The sequence below is a fragment of the Eupeodes corollae genome, chromosome 2, assembly GCF_945859685.1.
Source record: "Eupeodes corollae chromosome 2, idEupCoro1.1, whole genome shotgun sequence".
NCBI classification, from domain to species: domain Eukaryota; kingdom Metazoa; phylum Arthropoda; class Insecta; order Diptera; family Syrphidae; genus Eupeodes; species Eupeodes corollae.
Window position 1 is genome coordinate 143,046,160 of NC_079148.1, and position 13,447 is coordinate 143,059,606.

Sequence of the window (13,447 nt, forward strand, 5' to 3'; positions counted from 1 at the left end):
ATCAAAATTGAAAATTGTTGGGTCAAAAACAATAAAACTTAAATTTCTTTAAAATGTTAAAGGCGAATAATTTTTGAAGTATTAAATTTATAAAAAAAATGGTAAGGATTTGTTTTAGGGCATCAAACTTTCTTTTAGAATCAGTTTTGTCCATTTTTTTAACTTGATCTTCATTTATTTTACCAAGCCAAAATGAAATCGAAAAAAACGTTTAAGAATTGATAAAATTTTAACGGTTCGTCTGACGCAAATTTTTATTCAGGACCTTTTTGTAAGTTATTTAATTCCCTATGAAAATATGTAGGTTTCAAAATATTGATAAGAAGCTTAGAAAAAAAGGCTGCAATACGACCCAAACTCACAACTTCCCTGCCTGTCATTCGATTTGTCTAAAACCTTAACAAAATTGCAATATCAGTGTTTTGTGTTTGATTACAAATTTTGAGCCACTAACTTTCTTCGTTCTCCTAATACTTGAGTCTAAAACTATCAGTTATTTGTTGTGTTTGTAGGATTTCGTGATTTGTAAATTGATTTTTTCCAAAAAATAACTAAAATTGAGCAACAATATTTCGTATGTCATAAAATATGTTTGGGTACAATATTAGACTTTTTTTTGAAATTGCTTTAGTAAAAAAACAATCAACTTTATTTGTTTGAAAGTTCTTTGTGTTGTTATCTGAATAGAAAAATGTATTTGAAATCGATATCTTCACTGGTTCTTGAGAAATAGACGACGAAAATGCTATCACGATCGTACGGATAGACCTACGAACGTTCGAACAAAGACATTTCTCTAAAAAAATGTTATTAGGTTCTAAGGACCTCGTAACGTCGAGAATTGTCAACAATAACAATTCGACAATTTGGACCATCACAATAAAAAGTCAAAACGCCTTAAAAAATAAATATTTTAAGTGACTTTTTTGATAGAAGAATGTTTTTCAAAAATGCAAAATTCCCACCAATTTTAAAAATTTATATCAAAGACCTTAAAACTTAATTTATTTTAAAATTCAAACAAAAATAATGTTGACCCATTAAATTTCCCAAAAAAATGTTTTGAGGTTTTTGTTTTAAAAAGCAGTTTTGTACGTTTTTAATTGATCGTTATTTACAATTTTGCAAAAAATTACAATATCGTTTAAGCATTGATAACATCATAACGGTTCTTCTAAAAGAAATTTTCATTCAGACCTTTTTTATAGGTCATTAAATTCTCTTCAATAATATGTTAATATAGATTTTGACGTCTTATTGGTTTTTGAGTTTGAGCCACAAAACTGAAATAAGGAACTAAGAACAAAATATAAAACAGTGATGATTTTTTAAGTTGCACGATAATTTTGTTTGCCCGTTTTTACATTTTTTTGCAAAAGCCATACAATTTTTAAATTTTGTTTAAGTTTAATGAAAGACGAAATAATAAAAATTGGCACAATTTGTAGGTTCCTGTTAAAAACCCCTGCTTTTTTCCGGTACAAAAACTATTCGGAACATACCAAAGACTCTCCTCCCAAAACATCAATAACAACAAAGACTTCAAAAATCCATTTTCTGTTATTATTGTTTCTTGTGAAAAATTGTTGCTCAGCTGTTATATTACCTCTCTTCACCAACAAATAAAAAAAAACAAAAACACTTTTCTTTAACAATAGAGACCATCATCAGCAGCTGTCCACTTTTCCTCTATTTTTTCCCATCTCACTCCTGTTGTTGTTGCACTTTTAAGAAAATAAGAAAAACGAGAATTTTCAATTTATTTTTCGCCATAAATAGATTTGACATTTACGTAAGTGAATTTTAACTACAAATAAAAACATTCTTCGTCTACGTCTATACGTCTACGTTACATCAACCCCTTCAAAGTAAATGGAAGCAATCCTAGAACCATGGCTTGCATCTCAAACAAAACGAGAACCAGGACTTTGCCTTGCCTTGGCTTGCCTTAAGCCTGAACACTATTTAATCTACTGTCTGACAACAATGTCACTTGTCAATTAACATGCAACGTGTTCGCCCTTAATTCCTTATACGTAATGTGTTCCTGTGCCTGGTGCTGGAAATGGTGCCTGTGCATCTTCTTCTTCCTTGATCTACTCTTGCTTCCTTTTTCCGAGACCGCTCTAAACACATCCCGAAACTCAAAAAGAAAAATAATTTCTTATACGCAAAAACCCAAGAATAATATAATGGAATTCCGTAATAAGATAAAGAGTAGGTATCAAGGAAGAAGACGGAACCATCATGAGCTTCCTATAGACAAACATAGATACTTATAGATAAATGGTTGGCCAAGGATATGCTCACACTCCTCGTATATAGGAACTCCTAACATGATTTATCCCTGCAGTCGATTGTCTAATGTAAAACGTAATCCTAGCACATGCCTCCGACAGCAGCCTCCGCCACCGCCGAGCCGATTCGAGTCGTCGTCTTTGTTCGTTTCGTATTCGGTCGTTGGTTCGTACGTCTTTGGAATCTTTTTATTCGAAAATGACGCCGAGGACGACGACGACGATGAGACGTTTCGGTGAACGAACGCTGGGAAATTGAATTTTCCTCATTTTTAATAGATAAATAGATAGGACAAGAGGGACAGGAAAAGAGAAAGTAGTGAGGAAAAAGAAAACAACGACGAAGAGAGTTCGTTTCCTGGCAAAAGACATGTGGGAGTCCCCGCGCTCTCAAAGGATATGTTTATTTTATATTCCTTTTTTTCTGTTGTGTGATTTTGTTCTTTTGAGCATCTTCAATGTTCGACGGGTGCAATTTGTGCGAATAAAGGAGCCACACCACAAGCGTGTACCGTACCACCACCATCTATAGCCATTCCAGCACTGGATGGGCTCGAGGATTGAGGTTGATTCTGATGGTTTCGACTTGGTTTGACTGGGATGGCCCTGGCGGATGCACTGGATGGTTATGGACTTATGGTGGCAGTTGTTGGTCGATTGTCCTCATTTTTGTTCCTGTTTTGTTTCTTATTTATTTTTCTTCTTTCTTTTTTCATTTTGTAATTCTTTTCTTTTTGTTTGTGTGTATTTTCCACATTGAACGACACGAAGAGCGACGTAATTAAATTCCTTGTGCACACTGCCCTTTACTGCTATAATGCATTTTCTGCGTAATTTCCTTTTGATATATATTTTTTTGTAAAACGCCGATAGGGTGTTTTTCTCTTGGTTCGTCTTCATTTACTCGTATATTGATTTTGTTTCCTGAAAAGAAAATGATGAATCGCAAGTTTGTGTGTGAAATTGCAATCTGTTGCTCGTCATTTAAGTTCAGTCTCTCCCCCAACCATCATCCACCAATTTATGTACGTAGCCGTCTTTGTTTTTTTTTGTTTTTCTTCTTTAAAACCAAAGTAAACAGCTCCAAGATGAGTATGAATTAAGAATCCATATTTGTTGCTACAACTTGCTTAGCGAAAAAGGATTCATTGTTAGAAATATCAAAAACATGCATAACTTCAATGCGAATCTATCAAAAAGTTCTTAGTGTCACTTTCGTAACAATTTTGATAAATTTTTATTACTTTAATAGAGTTTGAAAAAGTTGCAATTTATCATCTATGAATTAATTCTAATAATAAATTTAGGCTTTAAAGTCTGTCATAAACGTAACACGTCGAATTTCAAAAAATCAGACTATCAACTTTTAAAGCAATTAGATCTACATATGTAAATAATTTGCTATCATACCAAGTCGAATCTGTCTATAGTAAAAAAAATGTCTTAGAAAAAAATCCTTCAATAAGTGGATAGTGTCAAATTCGTCACAAATTAAGTGTCTTGTTATTTGTCCAATAGAGTAATAAAATGTTGCTTTCTATCATATGTAGACAATATTAGAAGATATATTTAAACAAAGCCAGGAGTTTAGTTCAAACATTAATATCTGTGTCATTAACGTAACACCCAAAGTTTCGTAACAAAGATACATAAGTCTATGAAATTTTCAAACTTTTTTTTCGTATTCTATAATAAATTATTAGCTTTCATTCAAAATTGAATCTATGAGTAAGAGTTTAGTGTCATATTCGTAACAATTTGTATGCCTTATTATAACTTTAATGGAGTAACAAAAAATTCGTTTAGTAAATACGTATTTCACAAATAAAGTCAGATATTTTATTTAAAATTTAATGCCTGTGTCATAAGCGTAACATGCTGGATTTGAAAAAAGAATGTCATTCGTTTTTGGGGTTTTCTTTTTATGTCCATATATTTATAGGATATTTTTAGCTTTTTGGTAAAAGATTTGCTATGATTTCAAGACAAAATTATCAATAAGTAGCTAGTGTCATATGCGTAACAAATCAAATGTCTTATTATCAATCCAAAAGGGTAACAAAATGCTGCGGCCTAAATCTCGCCAATAGGTAATTTTAATATTAATTCTTCCAAGCTAGGCAAAGGTTCAGTTCGAAAATGTATGTCTTTGTCACACAAGTAACACGTAGGAATTCAAAAAGTAAGTTTTACCATTTTCAAACTTTTCTTGTAATATCGATTTCTTCCATTTATCGAAATCATTATCTGTGTCATGCTCGTAACAATTGTATGTCTTGTAATAAGTTTTAATTGAGTAACAAAACGTCTTTAAGTCTTTAAGCAATTATAGTAACTATATATTTCGCAAATTAAGTCTGATATTTGATTGAAACTGTTATGTCTGTGACATGTAACCAATAGGAATTTAAAAAAATGGTCTATATGAATATTTGAGCATTTCACCTTAAAATATATAAGATCTTTGGTAAATGTTTTGCTATGATTCCAAAGCGAATCTATCAATGAGTGAGTAGTGTCACATTCGTAACAATTATCACATCAATAGAGTAACAAAACATTGCAGTCTTCAGGCAATTTTACTGAGCATACCTTTCACAAATTCATTGTGAATATTTTTATATAAACTCAAAAGTCTCCGTCATAAACGTAACACGCCAAAACATCAAAATAACAAATTTTGAGCTCTTCTTTTAATATTCAGTTACTTACAGAATATTTTTATATCTATGGTAAAAACTTTGCGATGATTTCAAGACGAATTGATGAATATAAGGTTAGTGTCCCCTTCGTAACAAATTTTATATCGTATTATGAATTCAAAAAAGTAACACAATTGTGCCTTCTACATACGAGCAGAAGGTTTTTTAGTTTATTTTTTACAAATCTAGTCTTATATTCAGTTTGTGTCACATACGTAACACGAATGAATTCAATAAAATATTTTTTTTTTAATTTTGAAAATTTCCTCAAATAACGATTTATGTAAAAAAAATGAGTGTCTGTGTCAAAACCGTAACAATTCTTTGCTAGATCCAGTGACAAAACGATAGCGATTCAAAATGAAAAGAAGAAAAAGAAAATTAACTCATTTGTAGTATTTTCGTGATATATTTTTATTTTTCAAAACCAATAAATTATCCTGTCAACATTAAGTCATAAACAAATCTCGACAGCACTGAAACGATGAATTAGCCTTTAATTTTGTAGACTGTTGCCCCGAGCAAGAAGTTCGAGACTTTTAAACCAGCTACAATTTAGTATGAATCAAAACAAAACAAAACATACACACAAAATTAAAGAAGACGTATTAGCAAGCCTGAAAATATTGAATGTACGAGTTTATCTCTCTCTCAAAATAAGAAGAAGCGTTTTGTAAATATCTTGTTTATTATTTCCTCGTAAATATTTTTAATTTGCAAAATAATAAATAATCATTTCGCATTTCGCATTTTGCATACAGTTATAGATAGAATAACTTGTGGTGGTGATTTCGTTGATGTTGTTATGGTAAAACGTAAATACGTAATGTTTTGTTTATGGTTCAAGGAAAAATCATACGTAATGCCTTTGTGTACATCTGAACATATTATAATTATGATATTTAACTCTTCGCCAGCAATTATTATTATTTAAAAGTTTATTTTTTTTATATTTCTGAGAAATTAATCATGCAACAGAAAAATTTAAATTTAAACAAATTTAAAAAGAGAAAAGAACTAGGGTTTGTTTTTGTTTGGTAAAAAACAAATTAATTGAGTAATTTTTTCGAATTAAACAAAAAAAAGAAATAAAAACAAATTTAATTCTTTGGAAATTTTTGTTTCATAAAGAAAAATCATTCGGATAAATATTAAACGCATTTGTTCTGCTCTTGATGTCACAAAGATTGAAAGTTTTTTGATTGTAAAACAAAATTAATTCAGACAAAATAAAATTGTGTCAAATTTATTTTATTAAATAATTTTAAAGGTAAAAAACAAAGCAAAGGTATAACTTTATAAGGTTTTGTATAAGTGTGATTTTCTCTTGAATTAAGACTCATATTCTGTAATTTTCATTTTAATTAAAAAAATATTAACAAGTGCAAAAACAATTTGCAAATAATAAAACTATGCGTTTAAACAAAAGAAACGCTTTTTGGTCCTTCGAGCCGGATTTTTCAATTTTAACTAGAGACACAAGACTTATAGTTGGCGAATTTGGCTCATGTAACCATTCAGGTCAGGTTGATGGGTTACTATTGATGGGTTTTGCCAGAACTGCCTTCAGAATGAGTACGTAGTAGAACATTGTATCGGGTGCGTCCATGGTGGTATTTCCTTATTTCTCATTTAGAAAAAGATATTTTAGTTTCTTGCATAAATTATGTATAACATTTTGCTTCCAAATAAATTTGTCCTCTCACAAATGTTTAGGCATTTAAAACCCAATTAAAACCTACGCTGAATCCTTACATGACCTTTTCTTCACTAATTACAAAATTGCATAATTTTTAATCAGGCTAAAATACTTTAGATGCTTTTTTGATTTTCTGAACTTATTTTCAATTCGCATTTACACAATTTCTGACTTTTTTGTTTAAAACAAAATATTTCCCAATTTGAATCCAAAATAGAGCCTCGAAACTGCTTACAGACAGTCGAGTACGACAGTGATCACTGTGAACTGGCTGCTGTAATGCAGATTCCGAACGAACGCGTGGAGTTGGAGGAATATGTTGCAACGCACTCTTACAATTACAGTAAGATGGGATGGTCATATTTCACCAACGCCTTAGCGAGAGAACTTCGTTCGAGTGACATAGCCCCACCAAACAACAGAAACCTGACAAATACAGAAATTGACCAACACTTACAACAGATGGACGAAACAATAAAACGATCGATGGAGCGGACAATACCAAAGTACAAAGAACGGGACCAAATGGACGCATACAGAAACGCGACTATTGACGCACTGCGAAGGCACAAGAGTGGCCTACTGACAAGACTCAAAAACTTGTACAGACGACTTACAGACCCACACGACTTAGAGGTTAGGACACTGAAGTCGTCAATAAAAAGTGTCAATCTGTTGATTAAGGAGAACTACAGGTTATCAATTAACAAGTACTGTGACCGCAAGATCCGGCCAGTTAATTCTAGTGACCCTGGTATGTTCCCTGCGGTTCAATGACGATTCCTTGGCAAATTACATAATCGCCGAGCAAACGGGACCAAGCCCCTTGTTAGTGACGAAGGTTGAGCTTCAGCTCATCTTCAATTCAATGAAGAACAAAAAGTTAGCAGGTGTCGATGGTATATCCAACGTTGTACTAAGAAGTTTACCGATGGAGGCAATTGACATTTACACCACAATCTTCAGCAATGCACTGAATAATGCATATTATCCAGTGCATTGGAAGACCGCTGTGGTTCATCCTCTCCCGAAAAAGAGACAGGACAACTTCAACCCGTAAAATTTTCGATAATTTTCGGTCGATAAGTCTTCTTCCGAGCATCAGCATAGTTTTCGAAAAAACCATCAATAGGGCTCTGACTAAGTGGGCTGCGGACAACAAAATTATTCCGGATAAACAGTTCGGGTTCAAGGCGTGTCATGACACAATTCATGCTACGTCTAAACTTGTTTCTGATATCCAATGGAATACATCAAAACAACAATGCACAAGTGCTGGTCTGGTTGATTTGGAAATGGCCTTTGACACCATATGGTTAGAGGGTCTTTACCTAAAACTCAGGAGGCTTGGCATAAGCAAGCCATTGTTGAATATACTTTATGATATGCTTAATGGTAGAAAGTTTGTTGTCAAAAATGGCAATGTAAACTCACAACATTCTTAATTAAAAATGGTCTTCAACAGGGAGCGGTGAATTCGCCGATTCTCTTCAGCATTTACACCAGCGATTTGATAGGTAGGCTTAAAAAGGCAATTGCGTACGCCAACAGAACGGCCCGTAAGGTTATTAGAATTCTCTTGCAGCGTGATTTCGACAAGATTCAGCGATATTGCGACGACTGCAAACTGAAAATAAATGTCCAGAAGTCAGAGACAATTCTGTTCCGGACTCAATTGGCTAGGGCCACGAGGGATACGTGAAAGAATTGGCGTAAGATGGTCATCATTGATCTCCACAGCAGTCATTAGCGAGCAAAAGTGTAGTGTATCGGTCGGCTTGACCTTAGAGTGAAGGTAATTTGCTACATGGCCTCATACACCCGATGATCGTTTATGGTTGTCCTGTGTGGTTCAACGTTGCCCCTTCCCAGATGAAGAAGTGTCGGGTGTTCGAGCGGCAGTGTTTACGAGGCTGTACCGGCTTATATCGAACAGGCGAATCTTCTGCGTGCATTACTATTCCAAAGAGGTCCTATACAACGGGTCTCGAACCAACAGAATTGAAAATTTCGTGATAAAACTTGTTCGATGTCACATTGCAAAAGCTATGTCTTCGACCAAAAATTAATTTTCGGAGCGTTCTATCGTTCGGACGAGTATTTTGAAAGTGCACGCTTGAGCGGCTTCATTCCACCAGAGGCATTCCTTTTTTTTTTAGATAAATGCGGTCTGATAGAGGATAGATTGGCAGTTTCGCTAATCTACCACGTCAGACGACGAACCGTGGGTAGCCGACTCCTGTACAACTGGGACGTCTTGGATCAAGACGGAGCAGAGCTCCTTCGGTTCAGTAGGGCTGTGTCCGAACGGGACCGCATTGATAGGGTGAAGCAATAGAACCAGTTTTGGTGGGGATGGAGTTTTAAGCCTTGGCCGGCTTGCATACTTGTTTTATAGTTTAAGGGTTTAGTTTGAAGTATAATAGGCATGGTGGCATAAAAAAAAATACAAAAAAGTTTAAAAGAAACATGGAATAAAAATAAAATGTTAGATGGTTAGATTTCCTGCTGTGGTTGTTTTAGTTTTAAGTAGTTTATAGGTAGAATAGGTACTTTAAGTTAGCTTTAAGTTTTATTTAAGGACCTTGTTTTAAGTTGTCTTAGAATAAAAAAGGATATCGATATTAGTTTTTTTTTTCAAATTTTGTAATAAATACAAAAACAAATGAAATATAAATTGGAGTAAAATAGATCTTAGGGCCGAAATGCATTAGCATTAAGTTTTATTGTTTAACTTAGAGTGTCCGTATGGGACCATTAAGTTAATTGTAAGTTATGGATAACTAGGCTAGTCTTATGAATTTTTGTCGAGCTTTAAGATAGGTTTAATAATGAATTAAAAAAAAACTGCGTAGGGCTGTCATGCCAGAGGTCTTGGGTTCATTCCCTGCCTGTGCTGTTTAAAGTTTTTTTAAAGGTAGTGCCTCTTGCGACGAAAATTAACAAATCCTCCAAAAGTAATTCTTTTCATGAAAAGTCTTTTCTCAAATAAACCATTTGGATCCGGTTTAAAACTATACGTCCCCATCATCCATACAACATTATTCGCACCCCGGAATGTTTGAGAGTTGTAAGTCAATAGACCCTAGTTCCCTACGGACTGTTTGAGAGTTGTAAGTCAATAGACCCTAGTTCCCTACGGACTGTTGCACCACCTAATTTATTTATTTTAAACCAGAAATTGCATCAGAAAATAATTTAACCATTATATTTGTTTGTTGCAAAATGTCAGAAAATTATTAATATTCAATTTTGGCTTTTCCCTCTTTTCTGAGTTTAAAAGAATCTTGGGATACACACAATCTAATCTTAGTATTATTTTTAAATGATAATTATTTTATCTCTAAATTTAGAAATAAGGCAAACATTGTTTTTTTTGTATTTTTCTGACCTAGTGTTGGCACAATTTCTGACTTATATTTTCGATATTTCGATATTTTTCCAATTTGAATCTAATTCAAAAAAATCGTATTGCCAGAACAAATCTGACGTACATAATTTCTGGAAGTTGTCATATGACGACAACTTTAAAATTGTTGTGTTTTCAAATATTTTTATTTGAGATCATTCATCATTCATATTGCAAGATTGACAATACAGAATATTTCTGAACTGTTGTTTCTCAATGTGTAATGATGAAAGTCCCAAATATTAAGTGATGTTTATTTTAATTTGTCTGTGATTTATGTTATTTCTGTATAAAATTTAATTGTACATAAATAGTTTCTTCTATTTATTTTTTTGATTGATAGCAAAATTTGCTTTGATTTTATTCACTTGCTAGAAACTTTAATACAAGAAAGGTATCCTGGGCGTATACGCACTTTTAGTATTTCATTGATTCTTATGAAATTTGCAGTCTACTTTTTTCGAGGACGTTTCTTAATGTTATACACCAAACTAAAGGAAAACAAAATATTTGTCTCATCATTTATGTATTCTTATTTGTTTATTTAACAAATAGACTAAAAACAAAAACAATTTAGATAAAATTCCTATAGAAATGGGTTGTTTTTTTTCTTTTTTTGTTCCAATAAAAACATAGATCGCAATTGAACAATTATAATTCTTTAGATTGGCGTTACTCAATCATATTGTCATTAGCGACTAATAGACATGTCCATATATATATACTCTTACTATAAACACAAAGAATTCTAAGCTTTCAGTTAAATAACATTCCGATTAGTCAATTACATCCCATTAGATTTATTATTATTACATTGTATCTACATTCTATATATATGTACATACATGTATCTAAGAGTGAAATCAAACAAATAAATATGTATTCTTCTATCTAAACGTTTGTATCTATTTATATAGTTATGTTTTTATGTGTATTTCATGCATTGTTAGATATCTTTAATAAATACAAAAAAAAATAAACGAATAGAGTAACCCTAATGACTGACAAATACCTTCAACATTATATACAACATATTTATCTCTGCATTCCATGCAAGGTTTTTTCTTTTGTTTTGTTATTGTTTTTATTTTTATTTTTATATATATTTTTTTTCTTCTATTTTTGATTCGAATTTAACTCCTTTATAGACGCACCATCATACATCACCGCTCCAACGCCATTGACACAAATAACTTTCCAATTGTACCTACCTGCCTAACTGCCTAACTATAAACAAATATAAATAAATAGGTACGTACATATATAAATAAAAATAGCTTATAAATGTTATATAGCGAATCGAATGGGCCTTTAAAAACTACTTAAATCAGAGATAGAAATACGTACAACATACTAAAATTGCATGACACTTGCTTTATATGTTAGATTTTGCACACACTGCGGTTAATTTGATTGAATCTACTCAAAAAGCAAATCTGTTCTGGAATTTTTAGAAGAAGTTTCAAAACCAAACTGTTATCAAAAACTAATAAAATCATATTCAAAATTCGTTTTTACTATTCTCAAAACGGTTTCCATTTTTGATCAAGCTTTAAATAAGTTTGTGGTGTAAATCAAAATGTCACAATTAGCTGAGCGACCAACGATATTTTGTTTGCTTACTTTAGAAAATATTCAGTACAAAATATTAAAAAAAAGTCTTCTAAAATTTTCGAACACGTTACTAAAATTTGAATAAAATCCTTTAATTTTAATTTTTCTGGAAAACCATACGTTTTCTCGAAAATAAATAACGCCTAAAATTAAAGAATACACTTGAACACAAATAAAAATTTAAAAAAATAAAAACAAAGCTATCAAAAATCTCAGACAAACTGTTGTTTAATGTTTAGCATTTTTCTTGTTGCCTTTTTTAAATTGCAAAACAAATCCTTTCCTAAGGATGTTCTCATTAAAAGTTTCATCATTTTGGAACAGGAAGCTGTTTATCAGCTTATTATTTTTAGGGCTGTAATCTTTCGACACTTGAGTTAAATAAAATGATACGCGATGGAACAGCCCGTTGAAATTGTCAAGAACTGTTCACTTAAAAAATCGAGAAAATTTTGAAAAACAAAGAACTTTAGGGTCGTTGTGAAGTACTCTCCTCTCTTCTCTTCTAGCAATAGTGTAATTCATGAGCTGTTGAGTAAATGACATTGCACCGTATTACATAAAAACTTATTTTCTGCCAATCAATCGTATCTTCCCTGATTGAGTCCTTGAAATTCAACAAAATGTTCCGGATTTGTATTTTCAGTGATAAAGGCCTATTTTTACGTTTTCAAGTCTGTTGACCCCTTAAAGGGCATAGGGCCTCTACTACGCCTTTCGAAGCGTACATATGTTTAATCCATTGCCTCTTACGCCTTAGCATTGTAGAGGACAGGAATCTGGTCTGTCCTTCTATAAAGAACCTAATTGGATATTCAGTTAAGCCAGAAGATCCTTAGGATATTGCGAAGACATCTATTTACAAGGTTTACAACTTCCTTGTTATGGGTGAAGTAACCTTCCATAAAGAAGCACAGATTTGACACTTGTGTGAAACGGTCGTAGCTCTGTTCTTAAGCTCATAGTTATTCCTCGAAATTGTTGACAACATGCCAAATAACGCTTTTGATGGAGACGATACTTCCAAGGTATTGAAAGCTCTCTACTTTCTCCAACATTTATGGGGAAATATTTATTTGAGAGGATTATGGGGTTCCGAGGCTAAACATTTTTGTTTTTCCGGAATTAATTTTCAGCTCCATGATTTTTTCTTCTCTCTCCTCTCTTATTGGCATTTGATGGCATGATCCTATGAGTGCTTTAAATAGGACGTCAAGGTCCATCGGATCCCTCAGCTATTTGAAAAAGCTGCGCGCAGTACATCACTTATCACCAGCAAAAACAATTTTGGCGGCAGAATACAGCTCTGTCTGACTCCGCTACGTGTTTTAAAATCATCCAGTATGATTATACCTACTATTTTGGCAACGGCAAGTAGAACCCTCTCCAGTTTTCGGACTTTGTAAGATCTCCTATTTTTCGGAGCTTGACGATCATTCCTTTCTTTAACTCATAGGGGAAGCTTTCTCTGGTCCAAGCTTTGTTTATGTGGGGATGAAGCAGTACACTTGATGACGTCTGTTTGTGAAAGCTCTCCTATCGCTTTGTTGTTCTTAAGTGCTACGATTTCATCTTTACTGGGAGGTTTGATGCTGATTCGGGGATTTTTTTCGGGCGCTTCAGAAGACTTAAAACCGAGAAAAAGTGTTCTCTCCACCTTTTGACTTGTTCATCCACCAAAATGTACCGCACGTTGTATAAAACCGAGAAAAAGTGTTCTTTCCAC

The 13,447-nt window shown here is 32.9% G+C and overlaps 1 protein-coding gene across 6 annotated transcripts in view; it reads left to right on the forward strand.

The window, feature by feature from the left end:
- LOC129946332 (rab GTPase-binding effector protein 1) overlaps nt 1-13,447 on the forward strand; it is a 302,925-nt gene that overhangs the window by 219,369 nt on the left and 70,109 nt on the right. For 3 of the 6 annotated variants that reach the window (XM_056056478.1, XM_056056472.1, XM_056056473.1), the window contains one exon: nt 11,256-11,358. The exons of the other annotated variants lie outside the window; for them this stretch is intronic. The gene's annotated coding sequence lies outside the window, so the exon portion shown is untranslated. The remainder of the gene's footprint in view (nt 1-11,255; nt 11,359-13,447) is intronic. 6 annotated transcript variants of the gene reach the window in all.